The following is a 14,645-nucleotide window of genomic DNA, read 5'->3' as shown; positions in this document are numbered from 1 at the left end:
GGCTGCGTTTGAAACTATAAAAAAAAAGTGTAAATTTCGCTTTAGGGTAAATTTGCATTCAAGCGGGCGCTTTTGATAAAAAAAAGTATATGCTTTATTGGAATTCATGTTTGTATTTGATGAGGGTGGATTTGGCCCTCCAATAACATTGTGACACATGGCATCTCGAAACAGTTGGACGACACTCAGACGCCACCTAAGCGATGATTTGAAGTCCTAGATCGTAGTTCATCTTCGCCCCAACCTGTCGACCTGTCTTTACCGCCAATCTAAAGACTTTAGCCACAACTTAGACCGGTTAGGAGCACCTCATCTAGGGCCGACCTATAGCACCTTGTCACTAGACGATGTGACTTCGATGCGAGGAGCGACCTCTCTCGAGGGCTTGTCGACCTGACTGAAGGCCAGGAGGTGACCTACGAGTTGTGCTCGCTGACAAATTTGGTATGCATATCCCGACACTCCCAAGTTTATCAGAAGTTAGCCCATGTACTGAGTGTTCCAGAGAATGGCCAACGTGCATGGCGGTTACCTCAGGGGATCTCGGACCTGTTAGGCAACCTCCCAGAAATCTCGGATGCGGTGCGTGAAGCCCATGCCAAACAAAGCGTATATAAAGGCACCAATCCCAATGACACAAAAAGGTACATGCAATTATTTGCTCACTAGCACTTTAGCATTCAAATATTCAACTCGCATCCATAATATAGTACTGACTTAAGCATCGGAGTGATCTCGCCAGGTTAGTCACCCCAGATTTTCTAATCTATTATCTCATAGCTTGGTCCAGTTCGCCACGCAACTGGTGTTCAGATCATCTTCCAACTAGGAGTATCCAGGTCGCGCACCATTACAGCTAAAACTCTGTTTGGTAAAAAGGTAAATTTATCAATGCAAAACTAACCCAACTTTGCTATTTACATGGACCAATTTACACTATATATTTGCATCATTTCCAAATACAGTCTTAGATTATATTTGATATTTGTTGTCACATTAATACAAATTGAAGAAAGATATTTGTTGTGTGTGAGAATTACTTTAATTAGAATGATTCGACTTTACATATGCATTTTTAAGATATGTTTACTTTAACCATAAATAGCCTCAAATAATAATTGTATACCGATTTATATCTATATTGATCAATCTAAAGTCGTTTTAGGGAAAAACTGCAATCATACCAAACACGATCTTAATTTGAATATACGTCATGCAAGCTCTTCTATGACCATGGGTTGGATCAATTCCTCTCCTTGCTTCTAATTCGGATCAGGCTAATTTGCTTATAATTACGAATAAAACAAAATAATAAATAAATTATTTGACCTCACTACATTAGGATACAATGTGAGCATCACTTGTATATATATGGAGAGCAAATTAGCTAGAGACAAATTCATACACATCGGGCTGGCCGGGTGGGTGACCTATCTCGAGTGAATAAGCCAGTGCTCACTGTAGTTCCTATATATATGGGCCCCATCCCGATGTATACAATTTTGTCTCCAGTTCATCCCGACTCATATCAAGTAAGATTTTAAATATTGATATATCTGATATGCCAGTAGAGGCGTATCAGACAATATCAATACTTTTTTTATTTTTTATTTTTAAAACTGATTCAGAAGAGCCGGTTCGGGGCTCTTTCACCCCCTGAACCGTAGGAACGTATCGGGATGCTTCCGATACAATATGCATCGGCCGATACTTTGAACCTTGATATCAAGGGCATTTACTTTTTTTTTATTTTTCTTTTTTTCTTTTTGTATTATACAATATAATACAAGGGCTTATTCACCTTCCTAACAAATAAAAGAAGGGGTCGATTCACCTTACCAAGGAGAGACTGCATTTACACGGGTTTAATCCTAGTCCTTTCCGACCCAATTATTCGTAGCTTTTTCAGAAACAGAAGAATCGGGATTATGTTATAGTTTGGATTAGACAATCGCATTATTCGTAGCTTTTTCAGTATTCGATCTCAAGACGATTCCTTTGGGTTTCCTTTAAATAAAAATTGATACAGTCTTACAGGTGAACCAATTAAAAAGGAGGAATTCTATCATATTAAAAAAAAAAAGAGATTAAACAAAGAAGAACTGAGAAACCGCAATCTCTTTTATATAATATATATACCTTATACTTTTGTACATCGCTTCTTTTGCAGCTGGAGAGCAGAACCCAGAAAGGAAAATGCGGCATTAGAGAGTTAGTTTGAGGTCTAAGCTACCTTCTACTTCTTCTTCTTCTGGTTTTCTTTTTTCTTCTTTTCTGTAACAAGGAGTGGGGAATATCACATGAGGGCTTTTGAACTCAATTTCTTCCGTGAAATCTTCGATTTCGAACTTGGGAACCCAGACCGACTTCTTCTCCTTCTCGTCCACCTTCCTCTTCTTTCTCGACGGCGAAGAAGACGACTCACTCAACTCCATTCTTCGCCGGTCGCAGGCGTCTCTGAAACTTTTTATCAACGCGAAGAACTTGTCCACCTTCTGTTCTTCTTCTTCGTCCTTTTGCTCATCACAAACAAGTAATCTCCTTCTCCCGCCCTTCTCCATTGTTGGAAAAAAGCTGTAAAACAAAATTCTTAGAAAAGGACAAAGAATCTCTCTTCTTCTTTCTCTTTTTTTTTTCAATTAATTAATTTCTAGAGACCAGAAGAAGCAACGTCTGTAACTTCTCTGTGTTTGGCATCTTCACTACTCCAGAATCAGCCATTATATAGAAGAAAGAGGAACGCAAGACTACGTGAAATCTTGAATAGAGAGGAAAAAAGACTCGATGCCTTTTACCGTAATGTCTAAAATGACCCTCCAGAGTCCGGTGCTCCGGACCAAACTTGTTTGGATCAGCTACGACATTGTGAAGAAAGGCGTGAATATTTTAGTAAAAAAAATAAAGGAGCAGCTGGAATGCTGACTTAAGTGGGCTCCACCACTCTGATGTCATCAAAACTTGTCATCCGGTGCTGATGTAAGCTGGATGACGAGGGAAGTATTTTACGAAACGATGGGAGTAAAAGACGACGCTCCTGTCTGTCAGTCCAAGGTAAATGGGTAGTCTTCCTCGCACTTTCTTAAGTAGTGTTTGCCACGGGAGAGTTTTTCAACCGGGAGCGTTCTGTCTTACAAGTGGGCCTCCATTTACAAGTGTTTTATTTTACTTGTTTATTTGAAAAAATATAAATTAAAGAGATAATAGGCTGTTCGGGCATTTAAAGTGATTTGACTTATTATTATGGCATCTTAGAAAGAAGTCAGCTTTTTAAATTTCAATGTATCATATTCAAGATCATCAAGGTGATTCAAGAATCACCAATTTAATGATTCAAGAAACCCCTCCTTTATCAAATCCCAAATTTAGTATATGTTTAGTTCTGTGGGCATTTTTTGAGGGGTGGTTTTTTAGATAAACGTTTATCTGAAAACATCATTTTATACTTTTTTTTTTTGCTTTTGCTTTTTCTATTTGGTTTGGTGTTTTATGGGTGTTTCAAATAACACCCCCCATAAAGGTGCTTTTCACTCATCTTAAAGTGTGTCACATCAGCATTTCATTTCAAGAAATGCCCATATGTTGGGAGAAACAAGAATTTGGCATTTCCCCAAATGCCCCATGCACATAAATCAAATTAAGCGTTTCAGATTTTTAGTATTTATTTGATAAATGATAAAACCAAATAGTGATTTCATATGCAATAAACACCAACGCCTGTGTAGCATTGATGCGGTGGCATTTTTTTCAATAAACACCCATAGAACCAAACATCACCTATCATCGAAAAAAAAGACTACCAAAATGTGATTTCTCAATTACAAATTCCGTTTATTTGTTGATGTGGTGTGAATGACATTATTAGTAAAAATGGAATGCTTGTGAAATGCTCCAGTGCCAAACACCTACTAAGACAAAGAAGAAGCACATCAAGGATTGTTTGGCGTCATCTGAGTTTCAAACATAAATTCAAGGCATTTAGAATAACCCTCAATTTTCTTTTTGCTTATAAACTGATTCATAAAACACTCCATATAGAAAGGATCCGTGGAGTCTCAATAGACATCAATCTGTGTGAAGCAAAGTCTCAAGTCTCAACCCCTATGATGTCCAACGATCAATATATTGATCAGGTGGTGTTGGCCCCGTACACCTGTTTTTAGCTTTTTTAAAACCTATTCAACCTATTCAGAGGGATCGGTCTAAGGCCTGCCTACACCTTGAAATGGATCAAAACCCCAAGGTTGTGTTTGGTTGTTGATGATGCACAATCTGCTCCCTTGTGTCTAGTGATCTGGCCCGAACTAGGTTCAAACCTGGCAATGCCGAGTTGTATTGCCGAGCTGTAAACTGCAAGTCCAAACTGAGAAGAGCTATAGGGAAAGAAGAGTTAGAGTGCCTGGATAGGTTTTACCCAAGAAGACACTCCGATGCTTAAGTTAGTAAGTAGGTCTTTAGTGAGAGTAGGTGAGAGAGTATGAGATCTTATGTGTGCATACATCTTAGAGTGGTCCTAGGGCCTTTTTATATCTATTTGGGGTTCACGTGTCATCAACAACATCTCCGAGTCTACTGTGGAGTTGTTTCTACAGATTGGGGATGTGTTGGACTGTTAGTTGTGAGATTCATGCGGCGGTTACGGGTCGCTCGTAGGTCTTGTGGTGTACGATTCGGTGAGCTATTCCTATAGTCGTGGTAACGGTGTTCGTGCGGGCGCAACGCGTGGAACGGTTTTGGGGCGAGCTGTTGTTGTCGATAGGCCGAGCTTGCCTCAGCTCAGCCACGTACCTATTGTAGATTGCCACGTGTCGATCTGTCAAGCTGTCTTGCTAAGTTGGACGTTATGCTGCTGACAACGCCCACGTGTCTACAATTGTGTGGGGTGACCAAAATGCCCCTCATCAGTTGCAATACAAATAAATTTGCATTGATGCAAAAACCAATCTGAACGATCAGTTGGCCATTCTTCGTCTCGAGAGAACCAAGAAGTCCCGCAATCTTCAACCGCAATAGATCCAGCGCAATTCCGATCCAGTGCAATTCGAAGGTGTTAGACAGTTTTGTATGCCCTTAGCTTCAATCATAATGATGTACATTATGAGTTTATTGTAAATGAATAAAAGTACACATTTGATTCATGTTCCCTTTGTATGTTTTTGTGTAATACCCTTAAACTAGACACTTAATGAGACTTGTGTTAGTTTAGAATGTTCACAGCCAGTGGGTCGGTCTGGGGAGACCTATCCTAATAAGGCTGACACTAATGTGCCACCAAGTCAGTTGGGGTGGCTTGTCTCAGCTGCCAAGGTGAGACCCTAGGCACATGCAGTGTAGGATCAATTGAATCTTTGACCTGGACCAAATTTCGAGTATTGCCTTGGACCTTGGAGATTAATGGGCAAAACTTTAAAGTTACACCCGACCCTTAGATTCGATTATGGTACTGCACCAGGTGTCGGATTGGGCTGTCTTTGATGTACCAATCAGTGAGATCCTTACTGACACCGCCAAACCTCCAGTTCAATCTCCAACTTTGTAGGAGAAATCAAGATTTGATCTTGATAGCAGCCCTTTGTGAAAGGACTGATTGGAAGCAGTGCTCACGTGCCATCTAGCTATTCTTACGAAGGATCAGGTTCTTGGAGAACACTGCTAATTCTGCTCCATCCTACACTGCACCATCTTCAGTGGGAGCAGTCTTTGGATTCTTCCTTGGGTGTGAACACCTCCATTGAGAGATAATATTTCTCTGTATCAGATATACCTCTCTCCTACTCCGTTTGGTTCAGATCTGGTTCAGATTATGGTTCAAGATTGATCCTTGAAAATATGATTTTCTAAATAGGGAATTTGATTCTCAGTTGAAAGGGAGAGAAAAAATTTGAAATTCCCCCACCTTATTCCGCAAGATTTGGGCATCCATACGATGGATCTCTCATCCCTTCAAGAAGAAGGGGCCCCAACCAATGACCAAATATTCCACCGGGTGGAGAAGTAATAGTACCCCTGCCGGTGGTGTTTCAGTTGAAGCATAAAGCTCACCATCCCCAGGGTTAGTTCGACCTCACGGATGGCACAATAGGACATAAGGCTGAGCAAAAACCTAAAGGAGTTCGGCATCAGCGGCATCAGCGGCACCAGCAACACCCTATACCAATTTAGCACCTCGGTGAACCCCTCGCTGAACGGGAACCTCAGCCCAGCCTCCAAGCTGTGCTCATAAAAAAATAGCTCATCGGGCTAAGCATCAGTGGCCATCTTCTCGGGCAGCGGACACCTCATTTGGTATTCTATGGGAATAGCGTACATAGCTCGGATCCGAGCCATATCTCCAAGCGTCAAGATGCCGGATGTGGTACCGAACCGGTGACCTACTCGAAGAAGAAGCTCCGCCTCCATCCTGGAGGGACAAGCCTTGGCTTCCTCAATTTCGAAAACCACTAAGTTTCTCAACTAAGGCTCGTAGGTCGAGCCACAAGAAGAGCTGGAACCAAAACTACTGGAGGACCGGGATGAGGAAGAGGACAGATGAGATGAGGAGGACATATCGGACAATTTGCGGAGTTGAAGAGCGAAAGCTACCGAGCTATCCGTCGAGTTGTCTACCGAGCTATTTGTCGAACTGTGTGACCGACAAATCTGTCGAGCAATGGATGCCAAACAATCTTGCAAGCAATACTGAGGTCAGCCCCCCCCCCCCTTCCCTTTTATAACCATCAGGGGCACAAACCGAGGAGAGATCAATGGTGTAGATGAAGCACCCCAGACAACGCCTTGGAAGGCTAATCAACGCGACCAATAACATACAACAGGAAGCCTCGGAAACTGAAGCGGCACCCTCAACAGGCAGTGGTTGCGCCCATTAATTGTGCCAATTCAACTATAGTACCTGTCCAACCTTCGACGTGGAGACCCACGGTACCGGTCCAGCCTTCAACACGGATCCTCGGCTAGGCCACTCAAATCCTTAGCTAGGTAACTTATGGCCACAAGGCCGCACAGTAGTCTGGTCGAGCACTCCCCCTCCACAACAGCAGAACTGGGGGAGTGGTTCGGGAACCAAAATTTTGGTTCTTATTTAAGTTCTACAGCCGACGATCGGAGGATTCCTCGGCAATGACCAACACGGCATGGATAATACACATGCTCAGAAGTTCCTCAGCCGAGCAACGAACCTAGGAAACCACATCCCTCGGCTTTGGAACTGGGGAAGTGGTGTTGGGGACATGGTTGATCTGGCCATGAGGCCCCCGACCATCTATCACAGCTCGGCCACGTCGGTACAGTCCGACCGGGCTATGGCATTGCCATGGTCCCGCCGACCAAGTCAACTACGCTCCTCACGGTGCCCGCTTAGCAGATAGGGATGGGAAGACAACTCCATCGAGGAGTAGGACTCTACCCCTCGTAACCTCGGTGGGGAACTCTACCCCGATTTCCCTAGAAACCTACTCCGATCAAGATACGGACCCTCTGTCTATAAAAAGGTACTCCGTGCTCGAGGTAAGTGAGAGTATAGTTTATCACATTTTTATCTCCAAATATTCTGTCTTGCATACTTAATTAGTACTTAATTGGACTCATATTTCGGTTCAGGGCATGAAAGAAGGCATCAGGAGCAAAGAAAGGCAAATCGGATGACTTTTCACAGTTTCAGCATTGTTCAGTAATCTGGGCCTAACTCGCCTATCTAAACTCTGATTGGGATGATTTAAGACCCACTGGATAGATAAGAGAAAAATCCACAACTTTCATGTTTTGGGCTTTCGCAGATTCGGCCTGCATCAAAGAAAAATCTAGACCCAATGTCGGGGAAAATTTATAGGAAGGCCCAATCCGCAACTTAAGTCCAACATGCAAAAAAGCCTGGCAGTAGCCCAATTCGCAGAGGATGTCTAATACGAATCCAAGAACAAGAAACTGAAAAGAGTCTTATCAGATCTAAATTTATGATGTAATCCGATAAAGATAAAGAAATTGAGTTCATTAGATAAAGAGATAAGAGTATGATTAGACTAGGACTTTCTATTTTTGAGAGATTAACTTCAAGAAATAGTAGGAGACCAACCCCTCCCCTTAAGCTATATAAAGGTGTAGGGGGCAGACTAGAGAGGCATCAAGAAGCAGAGGAGCAATCAGTTAAAAAAGCAAGAAGACTACAAGAAGAAGGTGGCAGCAAGGAGAAGAGGAGATCTCAACTCTAAGGGCGAAACAATGAGTTCTTTCTTTCCTCTTGTTTATTTTATTTTTACTAGTATGAACTAATTTATCTGTGGTTAGGGTTGTGGAAAGCCTAATCATATCAATGAATATATTTTTATTCTGATTTATTCAAGATCATGATTTCCATATAGTCTATGAATTATCTTGCTTAATACTATTAGGAGTGACCATCTCTTGATTAATCAGGCATATGTGAATGAATTGAGAGAGGAATTCCTATATAAAGGGGTAGGGGGCAGACTAGAGAGGCATCAAGAAGCAGAGGAACAATCAGTTAAAAAAGCAAGAAGACTACAAGAAGAAGGTGGCAGCAAGGAGAAGAGGAGATCTCAACTCTAAGGGCGAAACAATGAGTTCTTTCTTTCCTCTTGTTTATTTTATTTCTGCTAGTATGAACTAATTTATCTGTGGTTAGGGTTGTGGAAAGCCTAATCATATCAATGAATATATTTTTATTCTGATTTATTCAAGATCATGATTTCCATATAGTCTATGAATTATCTTGCTTAATACTATTAGGAGTGACCATCTCTTGATTAATCAGGCATATGTGAATGAATTGAGAGAGGAAATCCTATATAAAGGGGTAGGGGGCAGACTAGAGAGGCATCAAGAAGCAGAGGAACAATCAGTTAAAAAAGCAAGAAGACTACAAGAAGAAGGTGGCAGCAAGGAGAAGAGGAGATCTCAACTCTAAGGGCGAAACAATGAGTTCTTTCTTTCCTCTTGTTTATTTTATTTCTGCTAGTATGAACTAATTTATCTGTGGTTAGGGTTGTGGAAAGCCTAATCATATCAATGAATATATTTTTATTCTGATTTATTCAAGATCATGATTTCCATATAGTCTATGAATTATCTTGCTTAATACTATTAGGAGTGACCATCTCTTGATTAATCAGGCATATGTGAATGAATTGAGAGAGGAATTCACATAACTGACCACATAATTCATGGTGTGAATTGAATGGTATATAGGGGTATATACACATGATTCATCTGAATGTAATAATTTTTCCTTGAACTTAATGCGTTTCTATCTTGAGAACTCTAGTCGAGTGATTGAGGGGTTACCTGATAGAAGTAGTTTTAGTATATCTCGAGAGAGAATATTAAATAAGATTAGAAAGACTTCAGCTTATGGGAATGAAAAATTATCTTGGATAATCTCATCCATTAATATTCATTGGACTGGTTAGGTGGACCGAAAGCCCTAGCGAATTCAACCAATCGTTACATACTTCAGCATTGTTACTTCTGCTCTTGTTTTTCTCGTTTCTGTTTTTTCATTAGTTCTTATTCTCAAATCTAAAATTCGATTGTCCAAATAATTAGGGAAGGCTGTAGTTCTAATACTTATTTTGTTAAATCCCCGTGGGAACGATATTTTTATACTACTTGATAACTAGTGCACTTGCTAGGGTTATATTTATAGCTATTAGTAAGTGACTTTTGACTTCTAACACCTACACTGCTAATTAGTCTGGACCAGCATCCCTATAGCTCGGCCCGGCCATCCACCACCTCCTACTGACTTGAGCATCGGAATACTTACCCAGGGGTAATTCCTCGGGCCTCTAACTTCTTCCTTGATCGCAGATCTTGAAGCACGGCCTCGTCCTTGAAGCTCGGCCTCGACCTTCCAACGAGTACTATCTGATTGCCATCCTCAAGCACTACCTTGGGCTGAGCAGCATCACTACGTAAAATAACATAGAAAATTAAAAATAGTCAATAAAAACCACAATCGTATTTACTGACTACCCCTCCCCCACCCTCATAATCCAAAAATTGAAAAAGGGTTTTCTATTTAACTGAAATTACATCGCACCATGAATAAAGGATGATGAAAACAACTTTATATTTCTCTTATTTTATAATAAAGCATTAGAGCCTTTGGGCCTCAATCATTTTGTCACATAGAAGACTTATGTGTCACTTTCCTACCGAAAAAATAAAAGGTGAAGGTATTATTACAGTAATTGCAGAAATATGATTGTCTTGTTCATACAAGTTCAAGTATTCCTTCTTGTAAGTTCAATTATTCCTTCTTGTAAGTTGTCCTGAAGTGTTCATATAAGTTAAATCATTCCTTCTTGTAAGTTGTTAGAATATCCTGAAGAAATTAACCTATTTTATTAAATGAACAAAGAAAAAAAAATCAACACAATAATGACATGTTAACCCACCAAACCCCACCATTAAAATCAATTTCGACTTCTCTGTCAAGAAACAAAGAAGAGGCCACGATAGGACTTATAAGGAAAATCACATAAAAGAAACCTCTAGTTGATACCTGCAGAGATATGAACCCAATTCTTACAACCACCTATGGAAAAGGGGTTATTAGTGTAGTGTTGTGCCATTCAAATGGCCCTACGAGGGATTCGGGCGTATTACTAAAATATCAAAAAGAAAATCTTTCTTTTTAAGGGTATAGTTTTTTCTCCTTGGTCGGTGACATATTCTTACAAAAAAAATTCATAGATGGGTATCTTTAAATATGTAGTTTATCGTTTATCACTCCTTGGCTCAGATTGAAAGAATTATAAATATAAATATGTAGAGTGCAAAGTCTTAAATTTTATATTATCTTATATCTATTTGTATCGTATATATTTGTATTTGTATTCTTTTGTGAAAGAAATAGATGCATTAATTTTCTTAATAATGATGGCATTGATGCCAAAGGCTGCATTTGGAAACGATTCAAATAAGTGTAGATGCAAATATATAGTGTAAAACAATTCATATAAATTGCAAAGTTGGGTTAGTTTTGCACCGACAAATTTATCTTCTTACCAAACAGATTCTTAGCTAAAATGGATGCAGATACAAATTTTAATAAATAATATAACTTTTTTATCAAAAGCCCACTTGAATGCAAATTTAATTCTTTTTTATTGATGTACTTTTACATCTTATTATCAATGTAAATATGCATTAGAAAATGTGTTTTATATCATTTGTTAATGAATAAAAATATTACTGCCAAATACAGGCAAAAGTGAATCAAAGTGCAAATTTACCCTGAACCGGAATTACGTTACATTTGAAAACGATGCAAATGAAGTATAAATCCCGATTCAAGATAAATTTACATCCTATCCTAATAATCTCTACCTCACATATAAATCTCTTCAGATTAAATATTTCACCTCAAATAGAAGCCATTATCATATTGCACCAAGTTTTACATGCACCGACCAAGAGCTATTTGTTCAAAGATCAGACGAGCCTAGCTTCACTCAAATGCCAATACATTCTCATGGGTGGAACCATCGTTGGAGATCAACCCCTATCGCCAACCATTTAGACCATAAAAAAGCTTATAAACAATGGAAATTAACGTGCATCGATCTATCAATACTTGTGCGCAATTGAACATTCAACTTTAATACCATTATTCTTAATTAAGAGAAATCAAAAACACTGAATAGCTCGTGATGTGCATAAAACTTACACTACCAGTAGCTCAACATCCCAACACTAATTTACATTATTTAATAGATGGGTGATCTTAATTAATTAATATTATTAATATTAATTAATTAATTAATTGATTATATTTTAATTTTAATTATCTTATATTTTATTTTATTAGAAATTATTAGTAATTTATTACTAATTATTTATTAAATATACTCCACTCCAGTTGCATGAGAGTGAGAAGGGTCAGCCAGGGGCCCAGGCTGATCATGTTCTTGGAAATTTCTTTTGTTTTGGGTGTTTACCTGCCACAACCCACTAGAAGACAGATTATGGGGGGACTATATTGGGTTTGATTATAGGGACCAGAAGACACAGATGAGTAATAAAATTGTTTCTGCGGATTGGAAGTTTCTGGACCCACGGAAGAGCCCAGCCCAAGTGCCCAACAAATTTTTTAAACAGATATCAGTGACCGGGCATTCCGACCCACTACGCGATGCATCTCCAATTAGAGAGTAGTCCAAAGAATCCAATGAGAGACGTTTCGCGTTTGGTTCCCAGGCCTGAATCTGTCCCGAGTCCGACTGGTGAGAAAGTTCTCATCTCGATTCTCGCGTAATGTCGCCATCTAATGGGGTCTGGCCATTTGGGGAACCAATCAGCAAGAAAAAGTAGAAAGGTGAAAGGAAGCCAAGACCTCGCCGTCGCGTCTGAGTCGCACTCTACTCTCCACCATTCATATATAGACTGATGAGTTTATGCAACGTCATCAATTAGGTGAAGAGCTACGTTAATGGTGGTGACGCAGAGTGATGACCGCCTGACCCACAGTTTCAGGTTTACGAAACTACCACCGACTGCCATGGACGCGTAATCGAGGTCAGCCTCGTTAGTTTCTGGGACATTTTAGTCATTTTAGTCGCAGAAAGCTTTCAAACGAATCACGCCACCATGGCGTTTTATAAAGAAAGACTCAACCTGCAGAAAGAGATGAACCGATTCTTTGTTTAATCTTTATTCTCGACTGTTTTTTTACTTTTTTGCTTTTATTTATTTAAGAAAGAAGCAGACTGGTCAATAGCTGTAGCATCATTCGCTGTTGTTCTAAAATTCTAACATTATGGAGGGAGAAGGAAAGAGAAGAAAAGTTGATAAAGACGTGGTTGTAGTTGGAGAAGAAGGAAAAAAGGATGATGACGATGAATTTGAGGAGAAGATGGAGAAGTTCTTCGCCTTGATCAGAAATACTAGAGAGGTTCGTGATCGATTGCTAGGCGGCTCAGATCAGTCGAGGGAGAAAGAGAAGAAAGACGTGGAGGAGGAAAAGAAGCCGGCGCCGGCTTCTACTTGGACTCCGTCGTTTCAATGGGAAGATTTCGCGGAGGACTTGGTTGACAACCCTCAGTCAAGAAGAATCATACCTCCTTCCTTAACGTTCACGTCAGTGGATCCTTCAAAAAGTAGAGAAGAAGAAACTAATAAACATGATAGATCAAAAGAATCAGATCGACACCCAGAAGAAGAAGAAGAAGAAGAAGAAAGAGGAGGAGGAGGTGGTAATGGTTTAGATCTCAGACTCAAGCTCTAGTGGTGTCAATGTAATGTTTATTCTTTTCCTCCTTCTGTGGTAGGGTTACTGATGATGTTGCAAGGCAGTGAGAGGAACCTGCGAGTTTATTTAAGCTAGAAAGATGCAAGGATGTAAATTTGGCTAGCCGCAACAGAATGAATGAAAAAATAAATAAAAAGAAACTGAAATAGCAGGTTGAAATGAAACTTGCATTAGTGCAGAATTTTACTTATTTGTTTACTAATTTAGTACCCATTCTGAACTTGTAAGTTCGATATAACTTTCTAACATTTTAACGTATAAATTAAATAGTTTTAAATGGAAAAAACGAAAAACAAAGTGGTTTATAACTTTGTATAACCTTTTTTTCTCTTACATTTGGAGTACAATTAAGAACCAGCTTCTTTGCATATCCTTCAAAAGAAAGTATGGATTAAACTAAGGAAAGAAAATATTAAGAGACATAGGGAGAGGGAGAATGACAGTACAGTTGGGGTAGGTGTCAGTTCCAAATTGATCTAATATAGTATTTTAGGATGAGGGTATTTGTCATTTTGAATTGTATAAAATTACAGTAGAATTCAGAATTTTGCAGTGTGGTACAATTTATTTTCCGTTAATATTACTAAGCTTGGGTGAAATAATTAAATAGACATGGATAAATCTCAGAATACATAAATGATACGAATTCCAAAGCTCAGTTGACTATCAATAATAAGGTACGTATAAGCTTATGTATGTGAAGTAATAAACTGCATTAACGCGTAGGATCATATGAACATAATTTATATTTATATGCAAAATTCATTTGAACCCATTATGGTGAATTGATATCCACAGATTTAAAAATGTATAAGTTTGAAGTAAAATTGTGTTTAGATACACATCGGCTATGTATGTAGATGCATATCAGCTCATATTGAGACTTTAAACCTTCCCTAAAATCAATATTTTAAAACCTGAAATGGCTCAGATGATTGAATTATTAACCTGACAGCCATAACTTTTATTTTTGGTTGGTTTGACAACGTCATTCATTTTTATCATCGGGAGATGTTCTCAATACACAGCAGGAATGTAATGTGGGACCTTATGAAAAACTATCTTATGGAGGAGCTGATTTCAACTCCTAAAATTGATGGTATGCATTGAGGATATAGGGCCATCATCTTAATCCCCACATACAGATAAAGAATTCCAAATTTCCATCATATTTAAGCTTGCGTTATAATTGTCACTATGAAAGTAAATTGTGTTTTATCCGTATTGGGCAACCTAGATATAATCTTAAATACATATTAAGGACCTAATTTTAAAACCCTTGAACCATTTGAGCAAGAGCACAGCGGAATTAAGAAACAAAGTTATATAAATACAATGTTCAAACAAAATTTATGAGAACTTCGTTGAGCCAAAGGTTAAA

Source organism: Nelumbo lutea, chromosome 4 (genome assembly GCF_056320005.1).
Source record: "Nelumbo lutea isolate HS-2025 chromosome 4, American lotus-T2T, whole genome shotgun sequence".
In the NCBI taxonomy this organism is placed as follows: Eukaryota; Viridiplantae; Streptophyta; class Magnoliopsida; order Proteales; family Nelumbonaceae; genus Nelumbo; species Nelumbo lutea.
This window is presented reverse-complemented; position numbering follows the sequence as displayed.